Genomic DNA, 21,728 nt, shown 5'->3' on the forward strand with positions numbered 1-21,728 from the left:
CTATATTATTTTCAATTCACCAACGATTTCTTTACGAAAACTGAACTTCAATACCTTACCCCATTAAGCTTCACATTTCGCAGTATAAAAACGTACTTACAGATGAAAATAGAGGTGTAAGCACAACAGACGTCAGTGTTAAGTAATTGTTTCTGAGGTGAAGAATGTAAAACTCGTTTATTTACCAGTATCACATTTCGAAAGGCGTACTGTTTGGCACTCATCACTAGATGTCAGTAGTTTATAATGTGACATACAACACGCAACAAACATACTACTCACCCTGTAGCAAAAGGCTCCTTGATTACATTATGTACTTATTTTGGACTATAATTTATGCCAATTGAAATATGTATTTAAGAATCTTTCAGGTACAAGATATTAGTTTGACAAATTCCTTTCACAGCAGAACCTTTAACTTTGTATCTCTGTAAAATAAAAATAACTTGAATTAGTGCCACTTTGAAGTCCTATATGACGACTGACGGTTTAGAATCCATTGTGAAATGCGATAGTATAATTATTAAGTAACTGCAAGAATTATGCTTAATTATTCTTTACAATATGCTTCCTAATGATTGATAATTAGAAATTACAACAAAATATTTAAATTAGTGATTAAAGATATTGTAATGACGACATTTTTTCTTTAATTACTTAATGGAGAAAAGTATTATAGAGAATAGTTTTAGATTAGAAACCCACTGCCTCCTGTACTTAACGTTGCAGTTAATGTCGTGCAGCTTCCTTTTTGGCAGAAGGAAGTAACGACTCACTGTTACACGGAGATGGTCTCCCTTCTAGAAGCCATTCTTTTTGCGCTAGATTCCAGTCATTGAGAAGTGCAGACTCTATGAGACGACACGTAGCGCCAAACAATAACAAGTACTTAGACAGTGTACTGGAGCTAAGAATTCAGTTTCCAACAAATAAAATGCATAATAATTATTAGTTGTTGTTTTCACATATGACGTTCAGCCTAGCAGCTACTGCAGATCGTATTTCAAAGTTGTTATTATTACTAAGAGACACAGTATATGAACTGCGGTACATTTTTCGGTTTTGTCTAAAGAACAAACCAGAAATCCAACACCACATAAATAAGATTTGCAAAAGCCAGAACGTACCTCGAAGGCGTCGACAGATACAACCTCACATAAATGGCTACTGAGCATTTCCAGTTTGATAAAAAATTATTTTTTTTTACTTTCCATTGCCGTTAGTTAATAATTACTTCGAAATGTGTTATTATTATCATTGATGACGACTGTTACCTTCTGCTGGAGATGACATACGATAGTGCTCAACTACACTTACCTGCCATGTTTCTTCCGGCAGGTGAATCGATAAGCAACGCAACCAGTTCTGCCACCCCTGCGGCGCATGTTGCAGGGTTGCAGCTGTGGAATGGACCGACTTCCTGGTCCATGATTTGAATCTCTTTTACAGTGTAGGCCTAGGAATATTAAAACGATCGACGGCAGCCGTTTCGGCCATTACGCCTCCCAGATAACTAGAAACCCCTTGCTTCACTGTAGTTTCCGACTACTCCCATCGCCCCTCACAGGCTGGCTTGTTCTTCAGCCTTGTCATCGTGACCTACTCCCACCCCCCTCCACCCACCTTAAAATAAATACTTGTATGGCTCACACACCCCGACTGGCATTGCACATTAATACGTGGCGGGAACAGAGATGGTTTCGAGTGAACGAGATTTCATTATTATAATACAATACACATCAGATTAATTAAATATTAATACTAACATGGTAATTTTACTTCCTAACTTCAACAGCACAAATCGATGCTGAAAATTAGACCGTTCACCAACTTCGAAACAATTAACATTTATTTATGACATAAACACATCAGCTACATCGATCAGGTTCTGCCAAATGGCGGACTGATGTCTTCACTTTACTCCACACAGCGTCCGCTACCTTACGGCAAACATGAGAATCGCCAGGTGATCAATACCTGTCGCCGATCCAAATCAACCACTGTTTCCCTCGCTCCTCGCTGTATATCGATGGCACTTCATCTGTGCTACAGTACTGTAACTGCCACTTATATGCTGATGATATCCAGTTGTGCGCCAGTCCTAAGTGCAAGCCACATGGTAAATGGATACTTGAAAATAAATGCAGATGCTAGCCGAGCCTGCAGGTTGCGCTGTTCTACTCGACCACCCGAGTAATGACCTCAGTACGTTGCAAGTTCCAGTCGTCACAACAGTGTTCTGTGTAGTTGTGAGCACATTACATCGCACATAAAAACAGGAGGGCCTGACATGTGGTTCATCAATTTTGATCAGGTTTTGCAAAAACGTTCTAAATTAAAAGTAAAGAGGACCATGTTTCGGATTTTTGATAGACACTCCAAAGTTTAAAAAAAATCGAGATCAAAGTTGATGATGGAAAACAGTATTTTTAATGCTATACATCGAAAGATCATCTAAACACAAACACTTTTCATTAATATATTATTGAGTCCAAAGTTAATAATGTTAGAGTTATTAAAGTTTTCGTGTTTCCATTCTGCAGCTTGGGTACCCATCATCCTGTCGGCGGTCGAACGGTCGAGCCATTACGTTGTCAAGCTGCTGGTCCGTGTTCTATACTTGGTCGTCGCTTTTCTTTCACATGATATTTTTTCGGAGTATCTGATAATATAAAGATAATCGGAATACTTTTCTTTGCCTTTACTTTAAAGTAAAACACCGATAGGTCGGATTAATAACCTAATACGTATACTGTCAGTTATTTTCATCATGATATATAGTGCAAAAGTGCACCTCAAGTATATTACTACACAATCCTAACTCATCGTCTATCCGTGAGCGTTCTCAGTCTGTGGTGTGAAACTCTATATATATATAAACCACGAAATAATGTAGACAGACAGGTAAAACTTGATAGACATTCTTGGAATAACATGGGTTTTATTGGACCAAAGAAAAAAAGACAAAGTTCACAAAATGTCCTACAGATGGCGGTGGACAGCTAAACGTCAGTGACTGCGCATGACAATCGTCATGCATGGCCTCCCAAGTCCCCAGACCTCAGTCAGTGCGATTATTGGCTTTGGGGTTACCTGAAGTCGCAAGTGTATCGTGTTCGACCGACATCTCTAGGAATGCTGAAAGACAACATTCGACGCTACTGCCTCACCATAACTCCGGACATGCTTTACAGCGCTGTTCACAACATTATTCCTCGACTACAGCTATTGTTGAGGAATGATGGTGGACATATTGAGCATTTCCTGTAAAGAACATCATCTTTGCTTTGTCTTACTTTGTTATGCTAATTATTGCTATTCTGATCAGATGAAGCGCCATCTATCGGACATTTTTTGAACTTTTGTATTTTTTTGGTTCTAATAAAACCCCATGTCATTCCAAGCATGTGTGTCAATTTGTACCTCCCTATCTACAATATTCCGTGATCTTTTCAGTTATCAATTTTATACTGACTTTTTGATCACCCGGTTCATAAAAAATGGTTCAAATGGCTCTGAGCACTATGGGACTTAACATCTGAGGTCATCAGTCCCCTAGAACTTAGAACTACTTAAACCTAACTAACCTAAGGACATCACACAACAACCAGTCATCACAGGACCCGGTTTATATATATACATATATATATATATATATTGGAAAACATATTTTGAGCAGACGTACTTGATTTCTGGAGGGATATTTGGTTTTAATTCTTTCAGCGGTTTACTGACGCTTTCTGTCTGTTTGTATAGCGCAGTGCTCACAAATGGTGGGCCTCAGATGCTTCCAACCAATTCGGTTAGTATTTGGCAGGTCGCTTGTGTACAACCTACAATTGAAACTCAAAGATATCTTGCACGATGATCTCCTGTTTTTGAGAAAACACCCCTAAAGTTCATGTCGCACAATCGACTCGATCTTAACGGGATCGATAAGTAATTGAAAATACGTCATTTTTTATCATCACATATAGCGTTCGCAAAAGCATATTTTCCTAGAAATCTAGAAAAGAAACTTTATCGACTACCGCTTATCTACCCTCAAGGTAAACCCTGCTCAAAGAATGCCCATCTGGCATAGCTACCAAGGCATCTGAATTGGGAAACAGAAAGCATAGGTTCGATTCCCAGATGCATTCTGCAACTTTTTCAGCTTTTTATCTTTCTATTCTTTTTCGTATCGAAATTGACATAAAGAGGGTTCATAAGGGAAATAAATCGATAAAGAATAATAACATGTTAGACAAATAAATTTCTCAAACAACCTCAATTAGTGAGAAATTAAAATTTTAAGCCTTGTTGCATGAAAACAATTCCGAGTAACGCTGCTGCGCAGGTAAGCATTCGCCACACGCTATCGCATTCGGGAGAGAAACGAACCCTCGTTGCAGTTGGTAGTATACAGCGTGTTCAAAAAGAGCTGCCGAATACTTTGGGGGGTGGTAGAACTCATCAAAACAAGAAAAATAAATCCAGTAAACATTCGTCCGGAAACGCATCCTTTACGAGAGAAACATGTGTTTATAGGAAGGGTTGCTCGACGCCTGGTTGCGCGTAATTAGCACAGTCGTTGCATTGGCGCTCTGTCAAATTTGTGGGCAGGGTGTTATGATGTCTTACAGTATCTTACTTCCTACTAGTCAGTTGTGTGGTTCGAGTCGTGTTGTAGGCTACGTTAATTTTCGTCGTGTTTGTGTGCCTTATTGTATAGTACTGTCAACCATGGGGACGTATCATGGTGTTTTACCTTCTTCCAAACGCTTATTCACTTATGCGTTTACTGTCAATGTGCTGTTTGTACGTACACCACTTGTTAGCAATGGAAGCTTGCTACTCGACAAGTGAAATGGCAGATATGATGTCCTGCTACCGTTTAGAAAACGTACGTATCCGTCGAGCCCGTACTCTCTATAATCTGTTCGGCGGACTTTTCCAGCTTCTGAGGGACACAGGTACCCTTGCACCTCGGAAGACAGGCAGTGGACGGCCCCGAACATTCCGCACACCTGACATGGAGGTGCTTGTGCTGCGCTCGGTGGAAGGAACCCGTGGGACTAGTGTGCGACAATTAGCAGCAGTAGAAGGCGTGTCTCGCTCTCTAATCTGGGAGTGGACTTCACGACCACAGCCACAGGGCTTTCAGGTCCTGAGGCCACAGGATCATCATTACAGACGGCTCCTGCAGAAGTGTGCCGGAATCCACTGTTAAGATCCGAGATTTTATTTACCGGCGAGGAAGGGTTCATAAGAGAAGTGTTGTGAATTTCCATAACCAGCATGTATGGGCGGGTGTAAGTCCCCAAGCAGATCAGGTTCAGATGGCTCTGATCACTATGGGACTTAACATCTGAGGTCATCAGTCCCCTAGAACTTAGAACTACTGAAACCTAACTAACCTAAGGACGTTACACACATACATGCTCGAGGCAGGATTCGAACCTGCGACCATAGCAAAAGCGTGGTTCCAGACTGACGCGCCTAGAACCGCTTGACCAAGCAGTTCAGGGAAGAGGGCATTAACACCAATTCTCCATCAACGTATGGGCAGGCGTACTTGGCGATAGATTAATAGATTCATACGTGCTACCACAGAAGATAAGTGGGGCGTATTATCTGGACTTCCTGATTAATATATTGCCTACCTTGATAGAGGCTGTGCCACTTCAACAACGAATACAAATGTGGCTCAAATGGCTCTGAGAACTATGGGACTTAACATCTGAGGTCATCAGTCCCCTAGACTTAGAACTACTTCAAGGTAACTTACCTAAGGACATTTCACACATCCATGCCCGAAGCAGGATTCGAACCTGCGACCTTAGCAACAGCGCGGTTCCGGACTGAAGCGCCTAGAACCGCTCGGCCACAACGACCGTCAATACAAATGCGCACCAGCCCGGTTTCGTCACAATGTGCGCGAACGTCTGACACAGACATTTCACGACCGCTGGATTGGTCAGGGGTAACACACCTTGGCCTGTTCGTTCTCCACACCTCGATCGTCTAGACTTCTCGTTACGGGGACACTTGAAGGAATTGGTCTACGCCACGTCATAAGCGACTTGCTGACGCCACAGGGTCGCGTCTTGAATGCGGGCCGGCAGGTACAACAAAAACCGGGTGTACTTCAAAGGGTGCGTCATTATTTACGCCGGGGGGCAGAGGGGTGCAGTGTCATCAATGGACGCCACGTCGAACACCACCTGCAAACACGTGTTTACAGCAGAAAGTATATGTTGTGGTTGGCAGGAGAGCCAACACCGTGTTACTAGAGGAGCCCGAAAGGCACGCGTTTTAGCTCACACAGGCTGGCGTGAGGTCTGGAACAGGACAAGGAAATTAGAATTTAGAAACAACGGACGTAGCTGGTGGAATACTTAACTTTAATCCATTAATGACGAACGTCGCTCTTTATCGTGCATGATTCACAATATCAATAGTACGGATACTGGCGCCTTGCTAGGTCGTAGCAATTAACGTAGCTGAAGGCTATGCTAACTATCGTCTCGGAAAATGAGAGCGTAGAATTCAGTGAACCATCGCTAGTAAAGTCGGCTGTCCAACTGGGCGAGTGCTAGGAAGTCTCTCTAGACCTGCCGTGTGGCGGCGCTCGGTTTTCAATCACTGATAGTGGCGACACACGTGTCCGACGTATACTAACGGACCGCAGCCGATTTAAAGGCTACCACCTAGCAAGTGTGGTGTCTGGCGGTGACACCACAGTATACACTTCTGGACCCATGGTTATTGGATATATTTTTATTGTTTCTATGGGTATTACCACCTCTCAAGGTATTCGATACTTTCTTTTGAACACCTTTCTATAAAATAACGCATTCTTAGACGGAGCAATATTCCATCACAGTGTCTGGAGAGTTGTTTACTGAAGTTTTCCTATGCTTATTACAAACTAATGATAATTGTGTTCAAATGGTTCAAATGGCTCTGAGTACTTTGGGACTAAACATCTGAGGTCATGAGTCCCCTACAACTTAGAACTACTTAAAGCTAACTAACTTAAAAACATCATACACATCCATGTCCGAGGCAGGATTCGAACCTGCGACCGTAGCAGTACACGGGGAAGGAGTACCGTGTCACATTAATGTTGACCAGTATGTGTACCGCGCTGAGAGATCTGGAGATGAGTGGCCCAAGTAACTTTGTGCCTCCGCACACCACAAAGCATAGACCACAAAAATGATCATGTTGGACAGTTTTCCTGGATGCGTTACGTGCTCCCACCTCTCGCTATTTGAGGGCACGTCCAGATTCAGCACTCAGACACAGCACACGACCGCCACTCCTCGTTGCTTCAGTTCCTACCATAGCAAATGGTGCCGCCGATGTGCAAAATGCTACCGTACTTTCAATCATTTCCACCAAACAGAAGGTTACGGTACTTTACCTACCTCGTTCGTAATTTTTGCACAGCAGTGCTTGTATTAGACGAACGAGGAACCACTGTAGAGACAAAAGTAGCCGCAATGGGGAAATCAATTGATAAAAAAGACTTTAATAAAGCGCAACCTGTCCCGCGCCTGGGAACTAGCATCACAGAAACGGTGAAGCTGGTCGGCTCTTTGCCTATTACTCTCTTTACCATATAGCGAAAGCGACTGAAGGACGGTGAAAGCACGAATAGGTGAGAAGGTGTTGGGCTTTCATGTCTCGTCGCAGAATGTGGAAGAAGTTTTGCCCGCTCAGTAGAGTAGAATAGGTGGTGATCTGAGATAATTTCGACGACAGATTACACAGGCACAAATGTTTCGGAGCACTCTGACCGGCACACGTTTTTAGATGGGACTCCGCAGCAGACGACCCTTACATGTTCCCATGTTAATCCAACGACATCGTAAAATACTACTGCACTGGCCACGCGAATGGACTGTGGATCAGTGTAAACGTATCAAGTCGGTTGTATCACGTTTCTTTTTGCACAAGGACGACGGTCATGTCCGTCTACATGGTCATCTAAATGAATGGCTGCTCGAAAATTGCGTTGCGCCACGGCAGCAGACCGATGATGAAAATGTATACACTGCCGGAAAACAATTAGTATACCTGGGGGATAGTAAACGCACTGTTCAACGTCATCTGCCAACAGATTTCGTAGTGAGCAAGTTTGGAAGGGGTCCAATAGTGGCCTTTCGAGAACCGTTATGGTCCTTTCGGTGAACTACCACACAAGTTGGACGTGCAGCATCAGGGGTGCAACGATACTGATACCAGTGGTCACGTGAACACTCTCACACCCGTAGACGAGCATCTGGACGTCCACGCTCCACAGACGCCCGCTAGGATCGTCTTATTGTAAGCGCAACAGTGGCAGATCGTACAGCTATCGTAGCAGAAATAACAGGACTTGTGAGCCCACACGTGTGAACAAGAACTGTTGCGAACCGGTTATTAGCAATAGAACTACGGGCACGGACCTCTCCAGCCCGTCTTCCACTCACACCACAGCATCGATGTGCATGGCACGACCGGTGCCGTTAGAGTATCTCTTGGTAGATGGAATGGCGTGCCGTGTTTCTCAGTAACAAAGGCAGCTTCTCCCTGCACTCAACTAATGGTCGTTTGCACGTACGATGTAGACCTAGTGAGCGCTGACTCGTAGAGTGCATTCGTCCAAGACACACTGACCCCACCCCAGACTTTAATGTGTGGGGTGCGATAAGCTACATCTCTTGTTCACCTGTGGTGGTACTGGAGGCGACTGCTAGGAATATGCAAAATGTTGTTGGTCCCGTTCATTTGCCGTTCTTGCAACAGGGAAGTGATATGTTGTTCCAACAGGATAATGCTCGTCCATACACTGCCCGTGAAACTCAACGCGCTTTGCAAGATGTGCAGCAGCTTCCCTGGCCTGTACCAAATCTGGACTTGCCTCCAATCGAGCACGTGTGGGGCATGGTGGGATGAGAAGAGACTCGTGTTACTCGTCAGCCAACAACTCTTACAGAACTACATCAACAGGTCTAGCAGGCGTGGCATTATACACTCCTGGAAACTGAAATAAGAACACCGTGAATTCATTGTCCCAGGAAGGGGAAACTTTATTGACACATTCCTGGGTTCAGATACATCACATGATCACACTGACAGAACCACAGGCACATAGACACAGGCAACAGAGCATGCACAATGTCGGCACTAGTACAGTGTATATCCACCTTTCGCAGCAATGCAGGCTGCTATTCTCCCATGGAGACGAACGTAGAGATGCTGGATGTAGTCCTGTGGAACGGCTTGCCATGCCATTTCCACCTGGCGCCTCAGTTGGACCAGCGTTCGTGCTGGACGTGCAGACCGCGTGAGACGACGCTTCATCCAGTCCCAAACATGCTCAGTGGGGGTCAGATCCGGAGATCTTGCTGGCCAGGGTAGTTGACTTACACCTTCTAGAGCACGTTGGGTGGCACGGGATACATGCGGACGTGCATTGTCCTGTTGGAACAGCAAGTTCCCTTGCCGGTCTAGGAATGGTAGAACGATGGGTTCCATGACGGTTTGGATGTACCGTGCACTATTCAGTGTCCCCTCGACGATCACCAGAGGTGTACGGCCAGTGTAGGAGATCACTCCCCACACCATGATGCCGGGTGTTGGCCCTGTGTGCCTCGGTCGTATGCAGTCCTGATTGTGGCGCTCACCTGCACGGCGCCAAACACGCATACGACCATCATTGGCACCAAGGCAGAAGCGACTCTCATCGCTGAAGACGACACGTCTCCATTCGTCCCTCCATTCACGCCTGTCGCGACACCACTGGAGGCGGGCTGCACGATGTTTGGGCGTGAGCGGAAGACGGCCTAACGGTGTGCGGGACCGTAGCCCAGCTTCATGGAGACGGTTGCGAATGGTTCTCGCCGATACCCCAGGAGCAACAGTGTCCCTAATTTGCTGGGAGGTGGCGGTGCGGTCCCCTACGGCACTGCGTAGGATCCTACGGTCTTGTCGTGCATCCGTGCGTCGCTGAGGTCCGGTCCCAGGTCGACGGGCACGTGCACCTTCCGCCGACCACTGGCGACAACATCGATGTACTGTGGAGACCTCACGCCCCACGTGTTGAGCAATTCGGCGGTACGTCCACCCGGCCTCCCGCATGCCCACTATACGCCCTCGCTCAAAGTCCGTCAACTGCACATACGGTTCATGTCCACGCTGTCGCGGCATGCTACCAGTGTTGAAGACTGCGATGGAGCTCCGTATGCCACGGCAAACTGGCTGACACTGACGGCGGCGGTGCACAAATGCTGCGCAGCTAGCGCCATTCGACGGCCAACACCGCGGTTCCTGGTGTGTCCGCTGTGCCGTGCGTGTGATCATTGCTTGTACAGCCCTCTCGCAGTGTCCGGAGCAAGTATGGTGGGTCTGACACACCGGTGTCAATGTGTTCTTTTTTCCATTTCCAGGAGTGTAGATCCCCGGATAGTATTCGTCATCTGTACGATCGACTGGATGCCGGAGTCAGTACCTTCACTGCCGTCCGTGGAGGCTACACCATATACCAGTGAGGGTATTTCGGCATGGTTTGATACCTGTTACTTCAGAATCAGTTGTGCTATTGATCTGTAAATGTAATCATTTCATGCATTCCATATGCACTATTGCAACAATAAATCTTGAGTAAACTGGAAACCTCTGACAGGGTGTACTATCATTTTTCCTGCAGTATATTATGTTACAGAGAACATTAGCCTGCGCTTCTCTGGGATGTGTGGTGGTAATCTAAGTGAAGATGACAGAGATGACTGTTAATGGACTTCATTGCGCACCACCTGCATCCCGTTATGCTTCATGTCTTCCCCGAAAATGATGGCATCTTCCAGCGGGATAACTATCCCTGTCAGAACACCAGACTCGTATTACAATGGTTGCAGGACAAGGCTAGTTCACTCGCGTTGATATCTCGACCACCAAATTCGCCTGTAGTGGTCCCGATGAAACACGTCTATCGGGCGCCAGCTATTCAAAGAAATGGTTCAAATGGCTCTGAGAATTATGGGACTTAACTTCTGAGGTCATCAGTCGCCTAGAACTTAGAACTAATTAAACCTAACTAACCTAAGGACAAAACACACATCCATACCCGAAGCAGGATTGGAAACTGTGACAGTAGCGGTCACGCGGTCCCAGACTGTTGCGCCTAGAACCGCTCGGACACCCCGGCCACTGCCAGCTTCTCGCCCACTAACGACCAGCCAGCAATTTACGGCAATTGCGTAAGCTGTGCTTACACATCTTGTGGCACATACCTCCAGAGCATGTGAAAGACTTCTCGAACCCATGACACGCAGAATCACTAACAAATTTCGTTCCAAAGACGCACCAACACACTGTTACGCAGGTGGTCATAATATTTCGGGTCATCAGTGAAGTATGAGTAGATGTACACTACTGGCCATTAAAATTGCTACACCAAGAAAAAATTCAGATGATAAACGGGCATTCATTGGACAAATATATTACACTAGAATTGACATGTGATTACATTTTCACGCAAGTTCGGTGCATAGATCCTGAGAAATTAGTACCCAGAACAACCACATCTGGCTGTAATAACGGCCTTGATACGCCTTGGCATTGAGTCAAATAGAGCTTGGGTGGCGAGTACAGGTACAGCTGCCCATGCAGCTTCAACACGATACCACAGCTCATCAAGAGTAGTGACTGGCGTATTGTGGCGAGGCAGTTGCTCAGTCTCCATTGACCAGCCGTTTTCAATTGGTGAGACACCTGAAGAATGTGCTGACCAGGGCATCAGTCGAACATTTTCTGTATCCAGAAAGGCCCGTACAGGACCTGCAAAATGCGGTCGTCCATTATCCTGCTGAAATGTAGGGTTTCGCAGGGATCGAATGAGGGTAGAGCCACAGATCGTAACACATCTGAAATGTAACGTCCACTGTTCAAAGCGCCGTCAATGCCAACAAGAAGTGAGCGAGACGTGTAACCAATGGCACCCCAAACCATCACACCGGGTGATACGCGACTATGGCGATGACGAATAGACGCTTCCAATGTGCGTTCACCGCGATGTCGCCAAACACGGATGCCACCATCATGATGCTGTAAACAGAACCTGGATTCATCCTAAAAAATGACGTTTTGCCATTCGTGCACCCAGGTACGTCGTTGAGTACACAATCGCAGGCGCTCCTGTCTGTGATGCAGCGTCAAGGGTAACCGCAGCCGTGGTCTCTGAGCTGATAGTCCGTGCTGCTGTAAACGTCGTCGAACTGTTCCTGCAGATGGTTGTTGTCTTGCAAACGTCCCCATCTTTTGACCCACGGATCGAGACGTGGCTGCACGATCCGTTACAGCCATGCGGATGAGATGCATGTCATCTCGACTGCTACTGATACGAGGCCGTTGGGATCCAGTACGGCGTTCCGTATTACCCTCCTGAAACCACCGACTCCATATTCTGCTAACAGTCATTGGATCTCTACCAATGCGAGCAGGTATGTCGCGATACTATAAACCGCAATCGCGATAAGCTACAATCCGACCTTTATCAAAGTCGGAAACGTGATGGTATGCATTTCTCCTGCTTACACGACGCACCACAACAACATTTCACCAGGCAACGCCGGTAAACTGCATTTTGTGTATGAGAAATCTGTTGGAAACTTTCTTCATGTCAGCACGTTGTAGGTGTCGCCACCGGCGCCAACCTTGTGTGAATGCTCTGTAAAGCTAATCATTCGCATATCACAGCATCTTCTTCCTGTCGGTTAAATTTCGCGTCTGTCGCACGTCATCTTCGTGGTGTAGCAATTTTAATGGCCAGTAGTATAGACAGAATAAGAATATCTACATGTGCCAAGCAACATTGGTTATGCGTTATCTTGCTGTAATATAACAGCAAGAAACTGCTCAATAGCTGTGCAGGCACAACATATAGTAACAATAAGAAAAACAGCCATCAGCATGTAAGATATTCATTAATTTGTCAGGTGAACAGGCAGATCGTTGAGGCAGATAAGCACAATGTTTCGAAAACAGGGTGAGTTGTATCGTGAGGTGCGTTAACGGACTGACACTAGTCGGTTGCAATACCAGTAGGCGTCCACCCTGCTGTTGCACCCGCCCATGCGCTCTCTTCTGCGAAGATCCACACACTGGCGCTACGTTTAGCTCTCTGTCACTCCATCCAACACCAGCATTATTTCTATAACTATCTCGAGGTTCAACGTTTGCGTCCCGATCGAGCATTCAGCTCTAAATCTACAGAACAAAGCGGAATCCCAGGCCTCCTTGAAGTCTCTGCTGGTAAGGCTGACAGAGATTTAAGTTTCAGTGGATTCTTTTATGATCAGCTCGCAAAAGTTAGAGGTCTAGACCAGCACCTTTGTTCATACGAAACCCATCCATAGGTAGCCATGTTCCCTATATATGTTCTCCAAAATTTATGATTTGCATCGGAACGTGTGGCGCAGATTTTAAGGGGGAGGAGATTAGTGTATAAGCTCCCGTCGACAACGAGGTCATTAGAGATGGAGCACAAGCTCGGGTAAGGGAAGGATGGAAAAGGAAATCGGCCGTGCCCTTTCAAAGGAACCATCCCGGCACTTTGCTGAAACTATTTAGGTAAATCACGTAAAACCTAAATCAGGATGAGCGGAGACGGGTTTGAACCGTCGTCCTCCCGAATGGGAGTCCAGTGTGTTAACCACTGCGCCGCCTTGCTCGGTGGCGTAGATTTTAACTCGTCAGTCTTCCAGAGATACTATTGTTGGAGTGTTGTATGGCAAAGCAAACTGGTACGAAATCTGAAACATTCACGACTTTCTGAGGTCTACATGGTGTTCTACACTGTTCAGAAGCAATCTAATATTGGCGTGAAGGTGGGATAGCCATGGTATCAAATACTCTGCAGTAAAGTTGAGCTGTCGGGCAAGCGCTATTTCGTAGAACAAAGGTGACTTCTCTGCATCCTAGTCGAACGTGTTCTCATTTCCTGTCAGGAGAGGTAGGTGAGCGCGAAGATATTATTCGTCAGCATATCTGCTGTTACGGACTGCAGTTTGCAACTCTTTTTAACTCAGATGTAAAGTACGAGCATTGGCTTTCTGACTGCTTAGAGAACAACTTATAAGAGCTAGATGATGAAAAGTATGCCCCAATGTGCTGTGAAGTTTCCTCCAAGCAAACACATCTAAAACCGGCACGTTGTGGCTGAACCAAGTGCTTTCGACCTTTGGCCTTCTATCTCAGAGCATGCCAATGGAGCCCTATATTGTCTCTCTTGTTTTAACAAAAAAACTACCCATTGTTAAACCAAGAAGCTTATAATTTTCCTTTGGAATCTTCTCACTAAGCATGTATTATGTTCTTAAAAAATGTAATTTTACGCTCAATTAGCCTAAGTTACATAAGAAAGAAAATACGACAGACAGTGCGAAACACGTAGGAATCATATTGAAGTTATAGTAACAGTTCGTGTGATTTGTAGGAGTTTTATAAGACACCACACGTTATATTCAAAATACGTTGTACCGAGCGGTCTTTTTATTTACGATGATATGCCTGTGAATTTTAAAGCTTTCTAATAAATTCCGTTAGGGGCTCAGCATTCTTTTTCTGAGTACGGGCTTGGCGACCCCGGTGTTCCCGAGTTGGTGCCTGGTTAGCACCGCCAGTCCCCTGCCGTCGTAAGCTGTGAGCAGGTTCAGCGACCACTGTATAGCACGGCAGTAGAAATTTGTGACGTTGTGTGTCACAGGGAACAGGGATTTGGCCTAACCGTCCGGATCGCCGGGACGTTAAAAGCTTCTATATAAAAAAAATAATAAAAAATAAAAAAAACCTCAATCTCAAGGTGTGTTGCGCGCTGATGAGATCCATACCTACTAAGTGGAACAGTCGTTAGTGAGCAACCTCTGGGGAACCTGCCGCACCTTATTTTTATAAGGCTTACTTTGGCGCACGGGGCTCTGTCTAGGTGGACTTGTATTTCCACAGCTGCTTGTGGGACCAAGGTGGACCTCTCGAAGTCGCACAAGAGGCCTCCTGTGGCGAGCCCTCGGTATTCTGGAGTTGTCAAAAGTAGTTTGGGATTTAGTAACAGACTGCAAGCTGCAGGACAATGCATTTTTTGAACTTAAGAGACGAGTGGGAATCGTTGAGAAAGTCTCTCCTTTTTACATTCAAAAGAGTTTAGATGTCATCGCACGGACATTAAAATCAGTCAAGCGGCTACGAAATGGGACGCTACTAGTCGAAACCTCCAATTCCCAGCAAGCAACGAACCTGCAGAAAACAAAATTCCTTGGGGAGGATGCCAGTCACTGAAACTGAGCACTACACCACACTGAATTACAGCAAAGATGTTGTTACACGCTAGAAGCTGATGGACATTTCGAAAAAAGAACTAAAAGTTGAGTGGGTCCAAGAAGGAACAGCTGCGGCGCGGAATAGCATGAAAAGGGTGGATGGTGATATTGTCAAATTTGACTCATTTATCCTAATTTTCAGCAGCATTAAACTCCCAGAGCACGTGAAGGCAAGTTTCCTTCGCCTCAGCATGCGGCCTTGTGTCCCCAACCCAATGCGATGTTTCAGATGCCAGCGCTTTGGGCATACTACTGTTGCGTGTTAGGGAGAAGTCGCTTGTGGCAAATGTGGTAAGACCGCCCACGAATGAGGCACTTGTTCGTCGCCGTTGAAATGTGTGAACTGTTCTTGCGCTTATCCTGTCTGAAGTTGGGACTACAATGTGTATCACGAAGAACGAAAGACGCAAGAGCTTAAGATGACAAAGCACACCCCATATAATGAGGCAAAAAAATGTATAAAGCCATGCTGCCGCCAAAATTCGTCACGTCCTTTGTTTCAGTACTGAAACAGGCAGTGCAGATAGCTGATGTTGCTAGACAAACGGAAATTGATAGTGTCAGCACTTTTAATTGCGTTTGTCAATGCCTTTGTGCTGCTGCAGTAATTTCGAAACCTGTCCCTTTCCCCAGAACTTCAGAAAATACCGTGGTCGCTGACACTGTCGAACTTCCTGCCAATGCAAAGATTATGTCTCGTCCATCATCACGCGCTGCCACGACCATTTACGAAGTCACGTAAGACCAAAAAATCGATGTCAAAGGCGAAGAATCGCCCACTGACGGAAACGGGAAGAACACAGTGCGGCGTTGTCAAGGTCATCCTGTCTAATGTCTCTCGAATCTTCTTTAGAGGCGATGGTCCCTGATGTCGGACTGGGGCAATCATTTCACCCTAAAACTGAGCCTCCACCAATTGTGGGCTCCCCTTCCCAGCAGAAACTCAGGATGAAATTGCTAACTCCATCACATTTTCAACAGTGGAACATTAGTGGGATTAGAACACATGTGCAGGAACTGAAAGTCCTTTGACAGGAACGCCCCCTATGATAGTGTGCGCAGGAAACGCATTTTAAAGCGTCTGATAGCACTGTACTGCAGGGCTATACGCTCTATCACAAGGATGACCTGACTGGGGAAAGAGCCATGGAAGGGATCACTGTGTTTGTCAATAATGCACACCACTTCTCTGTTCTCTCCCTAGCTACTGATCCGCAAGCAGTTGCATTGAAATTCATGTGTGTCGGAGGATCACTGTTTGTCCCCTGTACCTACCAAAGCAAAATGCAATGGGCTCTGAGACTCCCACAAATCTTATGGAACAACTCCCCCGACTGTTTTCCCTACTGGGAGACTTCAATGTCCATCATGTTTTGTGAGGCTCGACCTCTACTCGCCATCATGGTCGGGTTTAGGAAAGCACACTGGTACTCCCATCCATTTCTGTGCTCTTACTGGGTCATTCTCAGCAATCGACGTCTCTCTCTGCTCTCCAGCCCTCATAGACTTTGTTCAATGGGAATTCACTGACGACCTTCATTCCAGTGACCACTCCACATTCACCCACTGGTGGTAGCATTACCTGCAGAGAAGCCGTCAAAATGGGTGGTCAGCAGAGTTAACTGGATGCTACTCAGCCAGCTGGCTGTATGCAAAAACCGCAACAGTGTCCAAGAATGGGCGGACCATATTACTTGAGTGTCCCAATATGTTGCAGAGTTATCTTAGAAGGCCACCTGTACCTTGGTGGACCAGTGAGTGCCACTCAGCAATCTGCGCCAGGCATGCCATTCTCAGACAGTTTAAGTACCGCCCAACAGCAGAGAGCCGGCGGGGGTGGCCGAGAGGTTCTAGGCGCTGCAATCGGGAACCGCGCGACCACTATGGTCGAAGGTTCGAATCCTGCCTTGGGCATGGATGTGTGTGGTGTCCTTAGGTTAGTTAGGTTTAAGTAGTTCTCAGTTCTAGAGGACTGATGACCTCTGCAGTTAAGTCTCATAGTGCTCAGAGCCATTTTTTTGAACAACAGAGAACTTCACAGCATTTCGTGTCGCAAGAGCCAAGGCTTCACGCGTAATTAAGGAAAGCAAGAAAGGGTCATGGTAAGCGTTCATGGATTCCATCAACCATTCAACTTGTTCTGCGAAAGTATGGGAACCCATCCAGAGGATTTCAGGTAAACACAGCTGTTTACCAATAACAAAAGTACTGAAACAGGGGTTTCTCCAAACAGCGCCTGGAGACATCGCTCAGACGATGGTAGAGCATTTTGCGAAGACTACTGATAATTCCAGCCAGGATCCAGCATCTCGATGCTACCATCCGACTGTAGAGAGGGGCAATTTGGATTTAAGATCCATCAATTCCGAATCTTACAACTCCCCTTTCTCCATGTGGGAGCTGGAATCGTCATTATCTAATACTGGTGACGCTACACAGTCACGACCAAATCTGGAATTGCATGCTTTGATATTTGCCAGCGGCACCAAAGGTAATCCTCCTCCAATGTTTTACTTCTCCGACTCGTGGAGAGAGGCAATTCTGATACCTCTCCTCAAACCAGGAAAGAACCATACGTCCCAATAGTCATCGGAGCGTCGCCATAACAAGCTGTACAGGAAAGACCCTGGCCCTCACGGTTAACCGTTCCCTGGTCTGGCAACTCCTTAGTCACTCTCGCTGTGGGTTCTCGAGATTTCGGTCCACAGTCGACAACCCGATCCCACTAGAGGCGGCTATTCAGCAGGCTTTCCTACGTAAACATCACTGTCTCGATATAGTCTTCGATATTACTCAGGTGTGTGGCGCTATTTGGAGGCACAATATTCTCGTGTAACTTCATCAATAGGGCTTTCGTGACCACCTCCCCATTTCCATATGGTCCTTCCCGTCTAAGTGCATTTTTAGGTCTCGAGTTGGTGACGTGCTGACTGATCATTTTGAGCAGGAGAGTGGTAGTACTCAGGGTAACGTTTTAAGTTTGCCATAACGATCATAGAATCACGTCTATGGTAAGGAGTCCTGTACAGTGCTCCTTATTTGTGGAAAATTTTGCCATTTCTTTTCCTTCCCCGGTATTGTATCAGTGACCCGTCAGTTGCAGCTTGCAATGCAGAGGTTAGAGGAGTTGGTTGAAAACACAGGTTTTCAGTTTTCTGCAGATAAGTGTGTGTTTGTTCATTTTAATCGATCTCGTCGTATTTTTAATTTACCTAAGTTACATCTGAGGGAAGACTCAGTGAGGTTTCTGGGCCTAATTTTTGATCCGATATTATCATTGTTACTTCAATTGAGAGACCTGAGAACCAGGCCACAGAAGGCGCTGAATATCATAAAGTGCCTTAGTGACAGGTCTTTGGGACCAGGCAAGATGCATCTGCTCCAGTTTTACAGAGCTTTTGTGCGTTCACGCCTGGACTATGGATGAATAGTGTATGGGTCAGCGAGGCCTTCTTATCTGAAGATTATTGATACTGTTCACCATGACGATATTAGGCTGGAAACATGTGTTTACAGGACCAGCCCAATACCCAGTCTCTTTGGTGAGGCTCGGAACCCACCATACGGCAGCAGCTCCTCATGGTGCGTCAAGCATGTAAGTTCCACGCAGCTCCGAATTCACCTGCGTGCTATACTGTTGCTAGTCTTGCTTTCGAACGCCTTTTATCCAAACGTCCCCAAGTTTAAATGCTGCTTGGGATCTGGGTGCTGCATGGGCTAGAGTCAGTCGGTGTGGAGCAAGTACAACCCCCAATTCCACGGTTTAAACGTCTGCCGTACTGGTTACAGCAGAGACCCATTGCAATTTTGGATTAGGTGTAGTAGAGGAGAGACTGAACTCCTGGTTCTGTTTTTAATGCGATATCTTTTGACGTTATATGAACACCACGACTATATAGCTTTCTTTACATATGGGTCTTAACATGAGAACTCCGTTGGTTGCTCTATTGTTTCCCCAGCTCATGTCCTCAATGTCCGACTGCCTCAGGACTTTACCGTCTTCGATGCAGAATTACATGCGTCCTTGCGGTCACTGGATCAGATGAGACTTTCTTCCAGTGCTAAATTCCTTATCTGTTTCGATTCTCTGAGTACCCTTCACTCTCTGCAACGTTTGTACCCAGCAGATAAAGTAGTTCAGAGTATCCAGGATGCCCTCTTCCAACTACAACGACTGGGGAAGGATGTGGCTTTCTGCTGGGTACCAGGGCGGATGGATATTTCTGGGAACGAAAGGGCGCATCTGCAGCCAAGGAGGCGTGTCGTGGTCCTCAGCTATTTCAGTGTGCCATCGCCCATATCCTCACTGTTGAGATATATATAACAATATAACGACTGATCGGTTAGCAGTGAATATTGTTGTGTTTGTAGGTACATTTATACAGATAAAACTAGTTCGAAGACTGCTGAAAATTTATTTTTTTATTTAACATCTTTTCAAAGATTGTCTAACAATGACGTTGACACTTCCGTGGCGTTACCGTTTTTGTAACGACAGTACCAGAAAACATGACACGAGGATGAAAAACGCTGATTAACTATTAAAATAAATTACAGGAATGAATAATAAGCTACACAACGCACTGTTAGCCCAAAATGCAAGTTTCCATCATCAAGTGAATACAGAAACAGCGCGCTTTTTTGTCGCACAGATACAACAGCGACGTCGCATTGTGTCCGGTTTACCTTTGACGCAGCACATACTTTTTCTCGCGGTGGTACTGGAATAAACAAGAATACAACCATTTTGTTTGTACTAGAAGAAATTTGTATGTTTTTCGTCTGAAGTGTGGACTAAAGCGTCAAACTTACTCCAGATATTACTGCTTCTCTGATAGAACATATTTGCAATCTTGAACTTTGCATCAATTAACTTTCGTTCAAAAATGGTTCAAATGGCTCTGAGCACTATGGGACTTAACATCTGAGGTCAGCAGTCCCCTAGAACTTAGAACTACTTAAACCTAACTAACCTAAGGACATCACACACATCCATGCCCTAGGCAGGATTCGAACCTGCGACCGTATCGGACGCGCTGTTCCAGACTGAGACGCCTAGAACCGCTCGACAATTATCTTTCGTCTTACACGCTCCACAGAGCTTCGTTAAAGGCCATCTGATACCGACAGTCGGTAATTCTGCCTTGTCAGTGCTACTTTACGGCAGCAAGATCATGTACTCATTTTCCGCATTAACAGTAAGTCACGACTAGCCTCACTCTCCTGGGTAGTCCAGTAAGAGCGAACGAGTCGATGGGTATGAAGCGACGGCAGCGCCACAGTTCTCAGACTCGTCATACTCGCTGAACTACAGCGCGAACGAACGAAGCCCGTTAGCACTGATGTAACAGCGACGCATCGATTTGTGAAGTACGCAACCCTAACATTAAAACCGCACTCGCTTCCTTTCTGATCTCTAGCCGCCAGAAGCGAGTGTTGTCGCCAGCTCGGGAGGCAGGCTTGGTCGAAACCAGAATCTGCGAAGTCGATGGACGCCCGTGAATGCGTCTAGTAGCCGGTGAGGGTGTGGAGACGTCTGAGCCTGCAACGGTGTCGAGGTTGAGGTTGAAGTGCAGCACGGTGCAGCAGTAGTCGCGTCGCAAGCCCAGTCTGGCGTCACCACAGGATAGTTTCCAAGTCTCGCGAAGAGAAACAAGTCTCCAGCGCAAGTGGTCTTCGAGTGGGCTGGAGGCCCAGATACATTCGTCCGGGTGGTGTTCTTGGGACAAAAGCCGCTCTTATTGTCACGTACGGTCGAACAACGCTGCCCCAGGCATTGGCGTAGAGCAACCCGTCGGTTGTTACAGCTCATCTTGCGGATTACAGGATGCCGAGGGAGCAGTATTACAGCGCTTACCACTGCAATTTCCCAAATGGTGGGCGACTTGTCCCACAGCGTTGGCTCGCTCGACCAGATACCGCGGCATTTGCGCTCTCTTTGGGGATGATTTGGTCCATAGAATTCAAGTCGGCTGCTGAACCCGTGAACTTACTGCGATTACGAAGGGCGTTCAATAAGTAATGCAAGTATTTTGATTACAAAATCCTATTCTCCAACAGTGCGACGGCTTTATGCCACCTTACTGGGAGGACCTATACATCCACTTCCAACGTCTTGCTGCATAAGTAACCTCCTCACCATCGACGTACAGCTTCCCATAGAATCCATCATTCATTGGGACAAACAAATGGAAGCCGGAAGGTACCAGATGCGGCTGTAGGATGGATGAGGAAGAACAGTCCGATGAAGTTTTCTGGGCTCCTCTACGGTGGACAAACTTGTGTGAGGCCTTGCATTGTTATGGAGAAGGAGAGGTTCGTTTGCATCTTCGTAGAGACTAACAAGCCTAAGTCCTCTCTTCCGTTTCCTGAGGGTAACAA

At 46.1% G+C, this 21,728-nt stretch overlaps 1 protein-coding gene across 5 annotated transcripts in view; it reads right to left on the minus strand.

Annotated features, from left to right (window-relative positions):
• LOC126299110 (uncharacterized) overlaps positions 1-21,728 on the minus strand; it is a 285,821-nt gene that overhangs the window by 226,515 nt on the left and 37,578 nt on the right. Inside the window, exons 1-3 of one of the 5 annotated variants that reach the window (XM_049990809.1) lie at positions 1,128-1,164; positions 706-851; positions 283-428 (exon numbers count right to left, since the gene is read on the minus strand). The exons of 2 other annotated variants lie outside the window; for them this stretch is intronic. The gene's annotated coding sequence lies outside the window, so the exon portion shown is untranslated. Of the gene's footprint in view, positions 1-282; positions 429-705; positions 852-1,127; positions 1,165-1,274; positions 1,349-21,728 lie in introns of those variants that run through there. 2 more of the 5 variants (XM_049990807.1, XM_049990804.1) reach the window with 2 other exon arrangements.

This window comes from Schistocerca gregaria, chromosome X (genome assembly GCF_023897955.1).
Source record: "Schistocerca gregaria isolate iqSchGreg1 chromosome X, iqSchGreg1.2, whole genome shotgun sequence".
NCBI lineage: Eukaryota > Metazoa > Arthropoda > Insecta > Orthoptera > Acrididae > Schistocerca > Schistocerca gregaria.